Source organism: Dipodomys merriami, unplaced genomic scaffold (assembly GCF_024711535.1).
Source record: "Dipodomys merriami isolate MVZ:Mamm:240054 unplaced genomic scaffold, mDipMer1.0.p SCAF_9, whole genome shotgun sequence".
Lineage (NCBI taxonomy): Eukaryota > Metazoa > Chordata > Mammalia > Rodentia > Heteromyidae > Dipodomys > Dipodomys merriami.
This window is the reverse complement of record NW_027206512.1, coordinates 10,303,661-10,319,346: the sequence shown is the minus strand read 5'-3', so window position 1 is coordinate 10,319,346 and position 15,686 is coordinate 10,303,661. Positions and strand designations below refer to the sequence as shown.

The window sequence follows — 15,686 nt, the reverse complement described above, 5'->3', positions numbered from 1 at the left end:
ACATCTGATAAGCTGGGAGTAGGTTCTTTTAGGCTCCATATTAGTTGGTTAGATCTATGATGAAAATATGCCACTTTTAAGAAATGTGATAGATTTTTTGTCGGTTGTAGGGCTTGAACTCTGGGCCTGCACGCTGTCCCTCAGCTCTTCAGCTCAAGGTGAGTGCTCTACCACTTGAGCCACAGTGCCACTTCTATTTTTCTTCTGGTTTATTGGAGATAAGAGTCTCATGGACTTTCCTGCCTGGGCTGGCTTTGAACCATGATCCTCAGATCTCTGCCTCCTGCATAGCTAGGATTACAGGTGTGAACCACCAGCACCCGGCAAGAAATGTTATTTTTTTAATCAAGGATTCTAAGATCAACTGTCTTGATAATCAAACACACTTAGATTACTGGTAATCATTTACATAAAAATTGGATTTCTTTTTTGCTTCTACTTCATTATACACTGGGTGAGAGCAGAAAAACAAATCTATTGTGTCACAATTGTGAAGGGTAGAAGACCATAGTCAGTGTCAGCAGGGCCTTACTCCCTGGAGATCTGTAGGCTGAAACCTGTGGGGGAGGCTTTTCTGGACTGCAGTGATTCCTGCAATTACTATTGCCCTGGTGACTTTAGATTTGTTTTATTTTCAGTCTCCATAGGTCGTTCTGTGTGCAACGGTCTCCTTTATAAAAAATCAACAGCTTGGGCTGGGAAGGTGGCTCAGTGGTAGAGAGCTTGCCTTGAATGCCTGAGGCCCTGGGTTCGATTCCTCAGCACCACATAAGCAAAAAGAAAAAAGCCGGAAGTGGCGCTGTGGCTCAAGTGGTAGAGCGTTAGCCTTGAGCTGAAGAGTTGAGGGACAGGGCCCAGGCCCAGAGTTCAGGCCCCATGACTGGACCCCCTCCCCCCAAAAATCAACAGCTTAGCGCCCTTCTCATGAATGCATTTTAATGTGATTACCTCTGCATAAATAAGTCTACATTCTGCAACACTTCACATGAGGACTTCAACCAGCAGTTCAACCCATGAAAGTCCTCAAGCAGAATGACATAACTACTTACTGATCCAACATACATACATACATACATCTGTTATTTTGTGTGCATTTCCTTTTGTTTTTACTTTATAAAGTCAGTTTACACATTAGAGGAGGCCATGTTCCAGATAAAGAAAGAATATGAGCTCAAATTGCTTCAATGTGTGGAAATTTCCATTCTTTTGTAAAGAGCCTGACAGCAGCAGTGGAAAATTCAAGGCACCTTGACAGGTCATTGAAATTATTTTTACCATGACCAAAAGTGTGCTTCATGCTTTTCTATCCAGGTGATCTCAGCACGTAGATATGATGAGAAAGCACAAAAGGTTATCGGGAAATGTGATATCAGCTGTGCTCTGATGAGAATAATAAGTAGTTGACTTCACCAAATATTTATTAAGTACAGTTATGTTCAGATATGCACAGAATGAGGATACAAAGTTAACATAATATGCGGTCCTGCCTTTAAGATGTTTATCTCTCTGAAGGAAGAAACAAAGGAAATATTTTTTAAAATCTTCCAAGCAGTGGTGGATCCACACCTGTAATCTTAGCTACTTGGGACAACCAGATTACAAAGATCACAGTTTAAGGCCATCTCTGGGATCAAAGTTCATGAGACTCCATCTCAACCAACAGCTGGGTGTGATGTGGTGGTACGCCACTGCCATCCCACCTTGCAAGGAAAGGTAAACAGGAAGATTGGGGTTAGATAGCTCAGACAAAAACAAAGACCTGATTGAAAAAAATAAAAAATAAATGGGGCATTGCTCAAGCAATTGAATGCCTTCCGGAATTCACACTTCAATATATATGAATAACGTAAAAAGCATACTCTATTTGCAACAGTCAAATCTGGGATAATAGTCATTGAAATTAATAGTCATTGAAATTGCAACAGTCAAATCTGGGATAATAGTCATTGAAATTAATAGTCATTGAAATACCTTTATTAAGTATTCCTTGCTTAATCTTCCTTGTCTTAAATTGAGCCCAATGACCAGATGCACTGATCTTGAAAGCATTCCATTCACCTATCATCTTTATGATGAGAAAGAAAATGATGAAAGGCCAACTGAATCTCTGTTATACGCTACAGAATGTTTACACTTATAAAATGAGAGATGGAATTAATGTATAATTGTATTTTGAGTTAACAACACAAGCCTCATTATTTCTACACTAAGACAAGGTCAAAACAAACTTTTTCCATGGGACTCCAAAGTAGTATAATTAACAGGTTTTATTCTTCAAGATTGTCTTTATTTTGTCCAAGCTTATAGTGTATGCCTGGCCTCCCAGCTGCTTGGAAGGTGGAAATAGGAGGACTGCAGTCCAAGACTGGCCTGAGCAACAGTGAGAGAGACTTCATCTGTAAGCAAAAAGAACTGGGACTGTGGTTAATGTGGTACAATACTTGCCTACCAAGCATAAGGTTGTAGGTTCAATCTCTAGCATGGCCAAAATATAATATTGCAGTATCTCTTAAAGATCAAATTTCAAGTCGTATAATATATATTTATTTTGCCAGTCATGGGGCTTGAACTCTGGGCCTGGGCACTGTCCCTCAGCTCTTCAGCTCAAGGCTAGCACTCTACCACTTGAGCCACAGCACCACTTCCAGTTTTCTGGTGGTTAAATTGGAGATAAGAGTCTCACAGACTTTCCTGCTTGGGCTGGCTTTGAACTTCGATCCTCAGATCTCAGCCCTTCTTAGTAGCTAGGATTACAAGCATGAGCCACCACCGCCCTGCCTTATAATAATTATTATCCTCACTTAGATGTTCGTTCATTTTTAGTACTGGCTTTTTTGAATTGCTTTCTTTGAGAGAAGTTCTCTCTGTGTAGTCGTAGTCAAGGTTTGTTTTGAACTCACTATGTAGCCCAACTTAGAGTCAAACTTTCTCCCAAATGCTGAGATTACAGGAATACACCACATATGAAGCAAATATTTCATTTCTATTTCTTCAGTGCTGAAGGTGAGACCCAGGACTTTGTGCATACCAGGCAAGTACTCCACCACTGAGCAACTCACACAGTCCCTAAACAGTACTGTACCTTTGTCATTGGTGAAATGGAAACAGAGGATGAGGGAGAGTGGAGACCTGTCTGAAGTACTTAGGACCAAAAGCTTATATATTGTTTTAAAAATCTGCACAATAATTGCATATATTTTGTTATACATACACAATGTTCATTTCTATATCATTTTATGGGGCACACAGTTATGTTTGTTACATATATATAATGTGCAATTTTATATATTTGTTTCTTTTGCAGTAGCAGGGGTGGGCGGGGGTTGGCTGTTGTGGGGCTTGAACTCAGGGCCTGGGCCCTGTTCTGGAGCTCTTTTGCTAAGGGCTAGTGCTCTACCACTTTGAGCCACAGCTCCATTTACAGTTTTGGAGTGATTGATTGGAGATAGGAGTGTCATGGGGACTTTTCTGCCCCGGCTGGCTCTCAACCATGATCCTCAGATCTCAGCCTTCTGAGTAGCTAGGATTGCAAATGTGAGTCACTAGCACCCAGCCATTCTACATCTTTTTAACAGAAAAGAGCATCAATTTGATGAGAAGTACAAGACAAAGAAAAAGGAGTCTTAGTACATTGTGGGAAAGTGACTGAAAAATCTATGAGAAACTAAGGAAAGATAAAATCTCTTTTAGGAGGCTTATTTGCCCAAGTTCACACCAGCATTGACTGCCAGCCTCTGCTGATGAGAATATTCCCTTCCTGGTGCAGGGAAACTATGACCTGGTTTTAGGTAGTGATGGGGAGGGCAGAGCCCTTGCTACACCAGCTACATCTCGAGTGCCTTCAGCTCAAATGACTCAATGTGCCACATTGGTATGTAAAGGAGCAGGGAGCATTTCCTAGACCCCTTCAAAGCCGTGGCAGAACTGTGATCAGCAACTTGGCCACAGTTAAACTTGGGCCATGAAGACAGACTGCAGATTCACTTACATGACACATACACCAAATTACAGAACCCCTCTGGGGTTTTAAGGGAGGCCATACCAATAATGCCCTGAATATCTGTGCTCAAGAAATATACTTGGCCTACTGGCAAAACAAGGCTGTTAAAAAGGGCAGGATGACATTAGCAGTGATCACCTCCAGTGTCCATCTGTACTTCCTTCATAGCGCCTCCTCCAGGCCAAAATAAATACCTTTGCTTGTGCTGATACTAGGGCTTGAACTCAGGACCTGAGCCATATCCCTTAGCCTTTTTGCTCAAGGCTGGTGTTCTACCACTTCAGTACACCTTACTTCTGGAATTTTGCTAGTTAATTGGATAAGAGTCTTATAGACCTTTCAGTTCAGACTGGCTTTGAACCTTGATCCTCAGATCTCAGCCTCCTAAGTAGTTAGGATTAGAGGCATGAGCCATTGGTGCCTGACTATTTATTTATAGGGTCTCACATTTGCTGAGCATGCTTGCTCATCTATACTATCTGAGGCATATCTGTCTGTTTGCTGGTTAATTGGAAATGAAATCTCATGGGTTATTCTACACAGGCTGTACAGCATCTGGAGTAGCTAGGATTATAGCTGTGAGCTACCAGTACTGGGCAATAAACATTTTTTTCTAATTTCAATATTTGATTGAACTTGTATAATATATTTTGTGTGTATATTCTAAAAAATAGCCTTCCTTCCTGCCTCTACTATACACACTTAGCTATTCTTGTACTCCTATCACTATAACCATTCCTTCCACAGCACCCTAATGAAAATCTCAACTTTCTCATGTCTGTCATAGGGTAGCCCCCAACTAGTGGACACTCTACCTCCTAAGAATTGCCATAAAGTGCTCTTCTTTTCCATCCCTATTAACAATCATGAATCATTTTTCTTGCCTGAATGACACTGTCGTTCTACTTGTAAAATGCCTTCTTGGATTTTCCTTTCAGGAATCTGGTCTCCAGCCTGCTTCTAAAGATATCATCACATTATGGCCCTGTTCCCATCATCTTTATTAGGGACTTACATAATCATTCATGAGCCAGTCCTGGCCCAGCCCTAGAATTCACTCTTCTACTCTGTTCCCAAGCAAGCTTTGCTGAAGCCAGATGAGTCCTTATTGAATCCTGAACATCCCTCATTACCTGATAGTCTTATTGTGTGTTCCTGTACTTTATGCTCTTCTCAGCACACTTAGGTATCTTGGGGGTCATTATCCAGATGATCACACCTATCTTTCTGTCTCAGACTTTCCCATGCAACCTAAACCCAGCCTCTCTCTTTGGAAATTTGTTACATTTTCTGGGGATATTTTACTACTGTCTGAGTTTGCCTGGGACTGAGGGTGTTCCCAGAACATAAGACTTTCTTTGTTAAAATGAGAAAACTTTCAGGCAAACAAGCATGAGTCAGTTACCCTAAATCCACATCTTTGTAGCACTCGTCACATGAAGTGACAAGGTATAATTTTCCTGCTCTTCAGTCTTTCTCTCCTGCTCAAGTGTGGGCAGGAATGTGTTCCTTATATGCTTGTGATGTTTCTGCCTCATTATCTGGTATGTGCCAAGTGCTTCGTTGGGGAATGAATGTGAGCAGAGTTTGTGGCACAGCAGACAATCAAGATCGAGTGGAAAGTTTTCAATCATGTGACCAGAACAGAAATAAATCAAAGAGGAACACTAAATACCAGGATGATATGCTATGTTCTCTTGGGTATTTGTTTCTTTACTTTTCCCATCTGAACTTTCAAATTTGATAAACTAGGCAGAACTCTTTGGAAGAACCCAAAGATTCCCAGTTCTTGACAGAACACAGTGTCTCTGAACAAACAGAGGTGCTATTTACAGCTCATGTTTTCCACTTGTCTTGCCTTTTCTTGAAGATCCCTCACCATAAACAAAGAACATGGAAAATAGATTTGAGGCCAGGGTCTCCGTCTTTAACGTTTATTTTTCTTTTAAAAATGAATAAAATGGACTCGTTCTTGCCAGGAGCCGATGGCTCATACTTGTAATCTCAGGTACTCAGGAGGCTGAGATCTGAGGAGCTCAGAGAGCTTGGACAGTAAACTCCATGAGATTCTTATATCTAATTAACTGCCAGAAAGCTTAAAGTGGAGCTGTGATATAGCACTAGTCTTGAGCATAAAGCTCAGGGACAGTGCCCAGGCCTAGAGTTCAAGCCCCAGAACTGGAACAAAAATTACTACCACTACTACTACTACTACTACTATTACTACTACTACTACTACCCCATTCATGTAACTTATCTCCTGAATGCCATGGAAACTGGAGCATATATGTGTGACTCTCTTTGAGAGTGTGACTCCATTCCCATCATCTGTCCAGCCAACTTTCTTCAATGAAAGTGTCCAAAATTACCCAGGAAATTAGTTAATGAAACAATCAAGATAAATATTAAAAATAAACCAAGACTTTAACAAAAACATCAGTTTGCCAGGGCTATTGGTTCTGCATTGCTAATTCTGGGAAAACTAGCTTCTATTGCTGAGCATGCTTGTGCCCAGAAGCCATCTGTGCTTATGATTCTTGTGCACAACCTGTGAATGGAAACTGTGAGTAGAGAAAGAGAGTGAAGTAAGTATAAAAATTCATAAGTGTGCAACTTCTGTGATCCATTCTAAAAAGAGAGGAAGTAGAGGGCCAAGCATTTTGGCACAAGCCTGTGGTCCCAGCCACTCATTCAAGAGGTAGAAGTAGGAGGATTATGTTTAGCAGGACAATCTACCCAATAAAATAAGAGCAAAAAAAAATTCTCACATAGTTCAAGTGATATAGAGCCTGCCAAGCAAGCATGAGGCCTGGAGTTCAATCCTCAGAGAGAGAAAGAGAGAAAAAACTAGAAAGTCAGAACCTATGTTACACCAGTGAAAAACCAGAGGCTTTACATCTTGTCAGAGGATGAGATATTTCTAATGAATAAGAAAATGAAATTTGTAATTTTTAATGAAGATCAACTATATATGTATATATACATATTGTATATATAGTTAATCTACATATATTGATATATGTATATATATTTGATATATATAGTTGATATGCATATATATATGTGTATATATATATATAGTGTGTGTGTGTGTGTATGTGTGTGTGTGTGTGTGCTCACCCGCGTGTGCGTGCTCTCCACAGTACTAGGGTTGAACTCAGACCTTCAAGCTATTGCTTTATTGCTTAGTTTTTTTCTTTCACTCAAGCCTGGTGATCTGCCACTTGGGGTGAGAGCATTTTAGATTTATCTACCTGGGTTGGCTTTGAACCAGGAACCTCAGTCTCAGCTTTCTGGGTAGTTAGAATTACAAGTGTTAGCCACTGGGCATGCCTAGTTTTTACTTCTTAATGAGCTACAAGGTAGAATTTTTTTTTAAGAGCTGTATAGGGCAACCTAGATTTCCTGAGGTCTCTATGTCCTCCATATATATGAACTTAAGACTACTTGAACTGAAATGGGAAAAGAAAAGTTCTTGCTTTCCTTTTACCACAGTCTGGAATTCTGATTACCTTGCTTCATTAGATTAAAAATTAAACTATTGAAGTTGGTTTAAATAAATAATGCATTTTATATAATCACGAGAAAAAAATTGGAAGGTCTAATGAAGGTTGTGTTAAATGTTAACTCCTACCAGGAATCTGAGGCTGAAGTTTTACTAGTAGAACTGGGAGTTTCATTATATGAATCTATTGTAAAGATGATTCAGTTGTGTTTACAGGATACTAGGCAGCAGTAATAATCCAACATTCCCCCCTTAGAAAATATCAATGACCTCGTTTCTTGTCTTCATAATATATATGTATTTATTTATTTACTTTATGTTTTGTTTTCTTGACCCTCTAGCAAGGTAAAGGGTTTACTTCTGTAAATCTCTAGTATCTTATCTTACAACTTCAGGATTTTAGAGTCAGAAGAGCCGTTAGCTGAGGCAGTAGCTTCCAGGTGATTTTTTAAAATTATATAAACTGGGAAAAATAGTAATCTATTTAAGACAGCACTAATCAAGATGCATTATATTCATATGTTGATATGCTGAATTGAAACTACTTTGTACAACTATTTCCATAATAAAAATAAATAATTAAAAATAAACAATAAAATCCTACTAACTACTGTCAGTGCCATTTCATAAATGACACAATATTTTTACTCCAGAAGAAACCAAAAAACTATAATCTAATTGGAGAAAGGAGAGAAATGTATTTGGAGATGGTCAATAGGTTCAGATATGAAATTAGATGAGAAAAAACAACTTTGAGTGTTCTGTAGTGCAAAGGACACCAATTACTTGTGTGTTTTGAAATAACTGAGAGGATTCTGAATGCTTTTTAATTTTTTTAAGTGAGAAAAATAAATATCAGACTTGATGGGTATGACAATTTCCCTGATCTAGTAATTATCTGTTTGGCCTTTCACTTATTTTTTAGCTTGCTTCCATGGCTTATGCTCAACCACTTGATTTTGGCTGGTTAATTGGAGATGGATCTTACAGACTTTTCATCACAACCTGGCTTTGAACCATGATCTTTCAGCTCTCAACCCCCTGAGTAGCTAACATTTTAGGCTTGAAAGACCAGTGCCTGGAAATATGTACAATTTCTATGTGTCAATAAAAAATTGAAAATATATTAGAATACCTTCTAGATACATTTTTATCAGTTACTGACAGAATTGTTTTCTTATTTTATCCAGTTAGATAGACTTTTGCCTGAATTACCATATATGTTAACTCAGGAAACATTGATCTCATTTACCTTTGAATCTTTGGTTGAGGAAACTAAAACTCAGGGTCATTTGGCCAATATATTAATCTGCTTCTTTATAGCAACTCTTATATATATATATATATATATATATATATATATATATATATATATATACACATACATACATACATGTGATGAGATATGCATTTCATCACATCAAGTAATAAATCAGAGTTATATAAAGCCCATTTATGTTTAGAAAAGGATTATATAAGAGAATATTGACATAGTATCATTATATAGTAATTTATGTCTACTTAAACTACTGAAAAACCATATCCCAATACAACAATGATGATACCTGATGGCTCCATTATGAATGTTTTTCCTTTCCTATGTGGTTGTGATTATCACTCTTTTCTGTAATAATTATATTTAGTTTCATAATCATAAGAATCAACTACATTTTTTAAAAGTCTAATAGCATATCTGGGTTATGATCTAGTGTCAACATGCTCTTTTTTAAAAGTAATATAAATATGTACCTTCTAAAGAAGTTGACATTTTCATCATGGTTTCATCTTGGTTGACTGGTTTGATGAAAATCAGATCACAGATCACATGTCACTGAAGGAACTCATTGACCCACAGTTCTGCGTCTGAAAAAAAAAATATAGCTTCTTATTGTGTTTCACAAACTCTGAGAAGCAACAACTCTTGACTAACATTTGTGTAAAATTCATGTGTCTGAAATTGCAGGGATAAAAACAGAAACTAATGTCCAACCTTTCAGCAAATTGCAATCTTTAATCTAGAGTCACTTCCCCCAGGAGTCAGGTTTAAGTCTGCTATGTTGCAACCAAGCAATGATGAAGATTATCATAAGAATGCATGTGGTCCTGAGATCTTAAGGCTTACATAAAAAAACAGCATCTAACTTGTTTATGAAGTATTTGCATCTTAGGATTCAGAAATCTCTTACAACCTCACACAATTAAATGTCTTGATCTAAGAGGAAAGAAAAACAATCTCAAACAGTTGAAGAATTTACAGAGAAAAGAATCAAATTAATAATGTTGACTTAATACTTTTCTGGCTTCATCAGATGTAAAACAGCCTGAAGACAGACAATTGAATGGTAGAGAAGAATGCATATTTAGTAAAAATGAATACTTATTTTAATGTTATCATAAAATATTTTAAGAGGCAAATATGGGACATAAAAGTGGAGAAAATGAGTATAGTATTATAGGAGTTGGCATTATATGAATGCAATTTTAAAAACCCTCCAACCCAGTAGGCACAAGAAAGAAGCAATATATCCATGCAACTGAAAAACCAAAAGTTGTGGCTGGATTGACTCTTTTTATGCCTCCAGTCTGAAGTTCTCTGCTTTAAATTCTGTATTAATCAGAGTTCTCAATTACAAGCAATAGAAACTGACTGTAGCTAGTATAAACAGGGAAATAAATTCATAAACATATTTCATTTAGCTCTCACCAACCTTGAAACTACTTTATCTACCTTATAGAAACTACTTTTGGACCTGGATCCAGAAACACACCCACGGCTACTTAAGAACCAGATCAGGGGCGGGGAAGGTGGCTCAGTGATAGAGTGCTTGCCTTCTATGTGTTAGGCCCTGAGTTCGATTCCTCAGCACCATATATACAGAAAAAGCTGGAAGTGATGTCATGGCTCAAGTGGTACAGTGCTAGCCTTGAGCTGAAAAGCTGAAGGGCAACGCCCAGGCCCAGAGTTCAGGCCCCACAACCATCACCACCAACAACAAAAGAACCAGATAAGTGAAGACACACTGGGCTCCAAGTTTCTTCATCCCAGACACTGAATGTTTCTGAGTAAAAGGCTTCTGATTCAACACCCAAGGAGCCTAGTACTGGTAATATGTGTAATCCTATCTACTTAGGAGGTTGAGATCTGAGGATCAAAGTTCAAAGCCAGCCTGGGCAGGAAGGTCCATAAACTCTGATTGACTACCAAAAAAAGCCAGAAGTAGAGCTGTGGCTCCAAGTGGTAGGAGGCTAGCCTTGATCAATAAAGCTTAGGGACAACAATGCTTAGGCCCTGAGTTCAGGCCCCAGGACCAGCACAAAAACATACACAGACATGGGCACAGACACATACACATACATACACACACACCCAAAAACCTAACAAGAGTTAAGTCTGGCAAATTTTAGAATATATGAATCCTAGTGCAAGAAAGATTAGAAAGGTTAAAAACACAGCTTTGCAAATAAAGATATCATCAAATGGGAAATTTTTTCAACATATAAAGTGTCAAGGTGCTCAGAGGCATTGTATGTTGTCACATGGTCATCAGCAGCTCCTGAGTTATGATCCTATCCTACCTCAAAACCAGCTATAGGGCTGGGAAGGTGGCTCAGTGATAGAGCGCGTTCCTTGCATGCCTGAGGCCCTGGGTTCGATTCCTCAGCACCACATAAACAAAAAGAAAAAAAGCTGAAGTGGCACTGTGGCACAAGTGGTAGAGCGCTAGCCTTGAGCTGAAGAGCTGAGGGACAGTGCCCAGTCCCAGAGTTCAGGCCCCACAACCAGACCCCCCCCCCAAAAAAGAAAAAAAAACAGCAGTATTTCTCCAGCAAACCTGGCAAAATACTCTCCTGTACTGGCTCTAATAATACTCCATGCCCACACTGAGCCAATCACATGACTTGGGGAAAGAATTCATCTCTAAACTACATACTACATATTCCTTAAATTTTGAGTTAACTGTCATTACTGATCTTTAAAAGAATCTAGATAACAATTTATAATGGAAAGGTGGAGATCATTTTGTTATTCAAAGGAAGATAGATGTCAGAAGCCTATGTCACAGGTCTATAATCTCAGCTGCGCAGGAGACTGCAATCTGAGGGTCGTGGTTGGAAGCTAGTCTGGGCAGGAAAGTCTGTGAGACTATCTCCAATTAACCATCAAAACCCAGAAGTGAAGCTTTGGCTCAGGAAGTATAGAAGACCAGCTTTGGGTAGAAGAGCTGCGTAAGGAGAGTGCCAGGGCCCTGAGTTCAAGTGTTAGTACCCCCAAAAACAAACAAATATTTTTTTAAAGGAAGGTTAATGATCCCCTTTTCTTCTCTCAGTTGGCTGCAGTTTGAGGAAACACCTATTGAAAAGTGAGCATGGCTACTTTGTGTGCTTCTGCTATCTGGGGTCAGGACAGCCTGAAATGACTATATGATGCATATATTCCAGACTGGCACAGTTTACCAGTGCGATCTAGGTTCCAGACAGCTTCTTCTGCAGGTTTGTGACTGAGTATTAGCTGCATCTCTTCCTGCAACAGTTCTCCTGGACAACTAACCACTGACAATTAAATAACACCTTTTGCATTTCTGTAGCATGGGGTTGCTGGAAGATCTACTGTCTGCAGATAAAAATGCTTTGCCCACTTGGTTGAGCAGCCTCAAAAACCCTCACGCCTCAGACTACAGAGACAGAGTATAAAAAGTGGCAGAGGGGTAGGGATTCATGTTGCTGTTTAAAATTGCCCCATTAGAGGTTCTGAAAAAGGATCTTAAACTTTAGTTGTGTGGACAGGTGATGTTAATCTCTTCTATTCTATCATAAATATAATGTGGATTCAACTCTCTTTTACTACATACATTTGGGCCTATTAACAAATTTGTCTTCTGTTACTTTATATATATATATGAGATACTGTACAGAAGGGTTACAGTTACATGAGTAAGGTAATGAGTACATTTCCTATTGAGCATTGTTACCTCCTCCTTTGTTTTTCCCCTACCATCCCTTCCCTCCCACCTCCCCAACTCCTCTATGCCCCTGGCCCGAAGTTGTAAAATTTGTTTTCAACATAGTGTCTTGTACATTTCATTGTTACAATAGATCAACATGTATCCTTGTTTCAGCATTTTGTTATTTCCCTTCCCCTCCCCAAATTAGAAAATTGTATATATAAGATGCAGGACACCAGAATCAAATACAGTGAAAACCGTGGTTATACCATGGGGAAAGAACATACAAAAAAAACAAAAAAATCACATTGTAGATTATAAATACACTAAAAACAACAGCAACAAATATAAAACCTCTTGTGTCCCTATCTTGGGGTTCATTTCGTTTAAGTTTTAATATATAGAAAAAAATAAGAGTTTCTTTCTTCCTGAGTGTTTCTGAAATTATAAAAGTAGTAAGAGTTATATTTTAAAAAGATTTTACAAAAATGTATTTTGCTTTTTGTTATGGTGTGTGTGTGTGTGTGTGTGTGTGTGTGTGTGTGTGTGTGTGTGTGTGTGTGTGTGTGTGTGTGTGTGTAAGTCAGTGCCGGGGCTTGAACACAGGGTCAAGGAACTGTCCCTTACGTTTTCTTCTCAAGGCTAGCTCAGTAGCACTTGAACCACAGCTTTACTTCATGACTTTTGGTGGTTAAGAGTATCAAGGTCTGTTGGCTCATACCTATAATCTAAGCAACTCAGGAGGTTGAGATCTAAGGATCATAGTCTGCAACCAGCCTGGGCAGAAAGTCTGTGAGATTCTTATCTGTAATTAAACACTAAAAAGCTAGAAATGGAGATGTGGCTCAAGTGGTAGAGCACTGGCCTTGCTCACAAAACTTCAGGGACAGTATATAGGCCCTGAGTTCAAGCTCCTAGGCCACAAAAAAGAGTATCACAGACTTTCCTGTGCACTGGGCATAGTTTCTGTTTGCAAGATAAAAAATATTTCTAGTTATCTGTTAAATAACATCATGCATATAGCTAAAACAGTAGTACACTGCACACTTAAGATGTTAAAGTTTCATGCTATATATTTTTAACCACACTAAAAACTTCAAATCTTTCCAGCACCACAGAATCCTCTTTGATACTATATTTATTTTGTAGTCATCCTAAAAGGCAATTATTAACTCAAACACTGTCATTTAATTTTTTCTTGAAGTTAACATAGTGAAAATAGACTGTGTATTATTTTGTACATGACTCTTTTGTTTAATATTATTCTTGGAGGTTGATCCATGGTATGGCATGTAGCTGATCTTTATTTATTTTCACTGTTCAATAGTATTCCATTCTCCTGTTGATGCTTATGTGGTTTGCTCCCATACTAGGACAACAACAATAATGCTGTTAGAAACATTCTTGTATATTTCTCTTGTTTCACACTTGGAGCCATTTGGGTATATCATATCAATGAGCAGACTAGCTTAGTCATAAATAGGATGATCATCTCTCCTAGTTTCCTCAGGGACTGCCCTTTTCCATGCCATTGATCTCAGCATCCCAGTTGGCTTAAAGTTGAGATCATTTTCTCTCTCTCTCTCTCTCTCTCTCTCTCTCTCTCTCTCTCTCTCTCTCTCTCTCTCTCTCTCTTATTGTGACTTAGTTATCAAGGGGGTTTGGTAGACTCTTATTATTTTGATCTACCAGCTATGACTAAGTTATCATTTAGCCATCTAGAACTCTGTAAGACACATATATGGTAAATGCAAGTCTCAGGTTGGCAATGGATAAACCTGAAGGGTAGCCACCAATAGCCTAATTCTGTCTTTCATCCCTTTATAGACTTCTAAATAACATGCTCCTTTAAGAACAGCATCTTGGGCATTCAATGAAATAACAAAATATGAACCAGCAACTAAGAAGCACAGATTTTCTGACTTTCCAACATTAGGAAATGATGGGAGAAGTTGTTGGGCTACTGCCCAGTCAGACACTTACTATCCCCAACCAGTTGTCCCATGGCCAGACCTGCAGCCTAAGATGTGTAAAATGAGGGGCAGGATTTGGGATAACCATTGGAAATTGTGGGTGGCTAAGTGGATTTATATGGAAATAGAGGTTGAACCATCCCTCTATAGAAAGTTAAACTTAAATTCTTAGGTAGCTTTGTAAATTACTGGCTGCTGTAAATCCACAACTATTTAAATATTTTGTTGTTGGATAATAAGATAGAACCAAGGATGTATACACAAGTGGAATTGATGAATCATATGATTTCTCTTTCTGTGTGTGTGTGTGTTGTGTCTGAGAGAGAGACAAACAGACAGACAAACAGAGAGACAGACAGACAGAGACATAGACAGACAGAAACAGAGACAGAGAAAGAGGCAGAGAGGAGCTTCCCAATCCTTCTCTATAGCAGCTACACCATTTTACATTTTCAGCAACAGTGCATGAGCTACTTAGTCTCTTCACGTCTCTGCCAATAAATAATTTGTGAAGAGATATCTCATGGTGATTTTAATTTGCATTTCCTTGATAATTAATAATATTGAGAAATTTTTAGGTGCTTGTTGATATGTTCTTTGGAGAAATCAAATCTTTTGCTAATTTTTTAAATGAGGATATTTGTTTTTACTGTTGTTGGATTGTAATGTTTATCTATATTGTTTGGGTATTTACCATCATCAGATATACAGTTTTCAAGAATTCTTTGCTTTTCTACATGTTGCCTTTGTACCCTGTTGACTATTTCCCTCATGAAGTCCCATTTATCTATTTTTTACACTTTTGCTATCACATCCCAGTAATTATTTTCAATCCATTTTTCTTTTCAAGTTTGTTCCCTGTTTTCTTCTAAGAGTTTTGCAGCTTTGTCTTATGCTTAGACATTTTATGAGTTTTGATATGCTGTTTTTCATTGCCATTCAATTCAAAATCGTGCTCAGTTCACCCACGGTTCCTTTTCTGACTCAGATGTAGTTTCAAAGTTTATTAATTATAAAACATCTGGGCACATTCTAATCAAGTCTCAAAAATTTTTTGTCACTTAGAAGGAATTAGATTTAATTTTAGATCATCATAGCTCTGCTGCATGCAACTGGCTACTTAGAATTCTTGTTTCTCTGCTCTCAGGAGTTAGCACACCTTCCTAGAATAATTCCTATATGCTGATCTCACCCCTACTGACTTTCTGCTCTTAAATCTTAACTTTATAATTTCTCATTTCTATCTTAGCATGCTCATGCCTAAA

The 15,686-nt window shown here is 38.3% G+C and overlaps 1 pseudogene; it reads left to right on the top strand.

The window, feature by feature from the left end:
- Window positions 1-15,686, top strand: part of LOC138820939 (jerky protein homolog-like) — a 52,501-nt pseudogene that overhangs the window by 26,319 nt on the left and 10,496 nt on the right.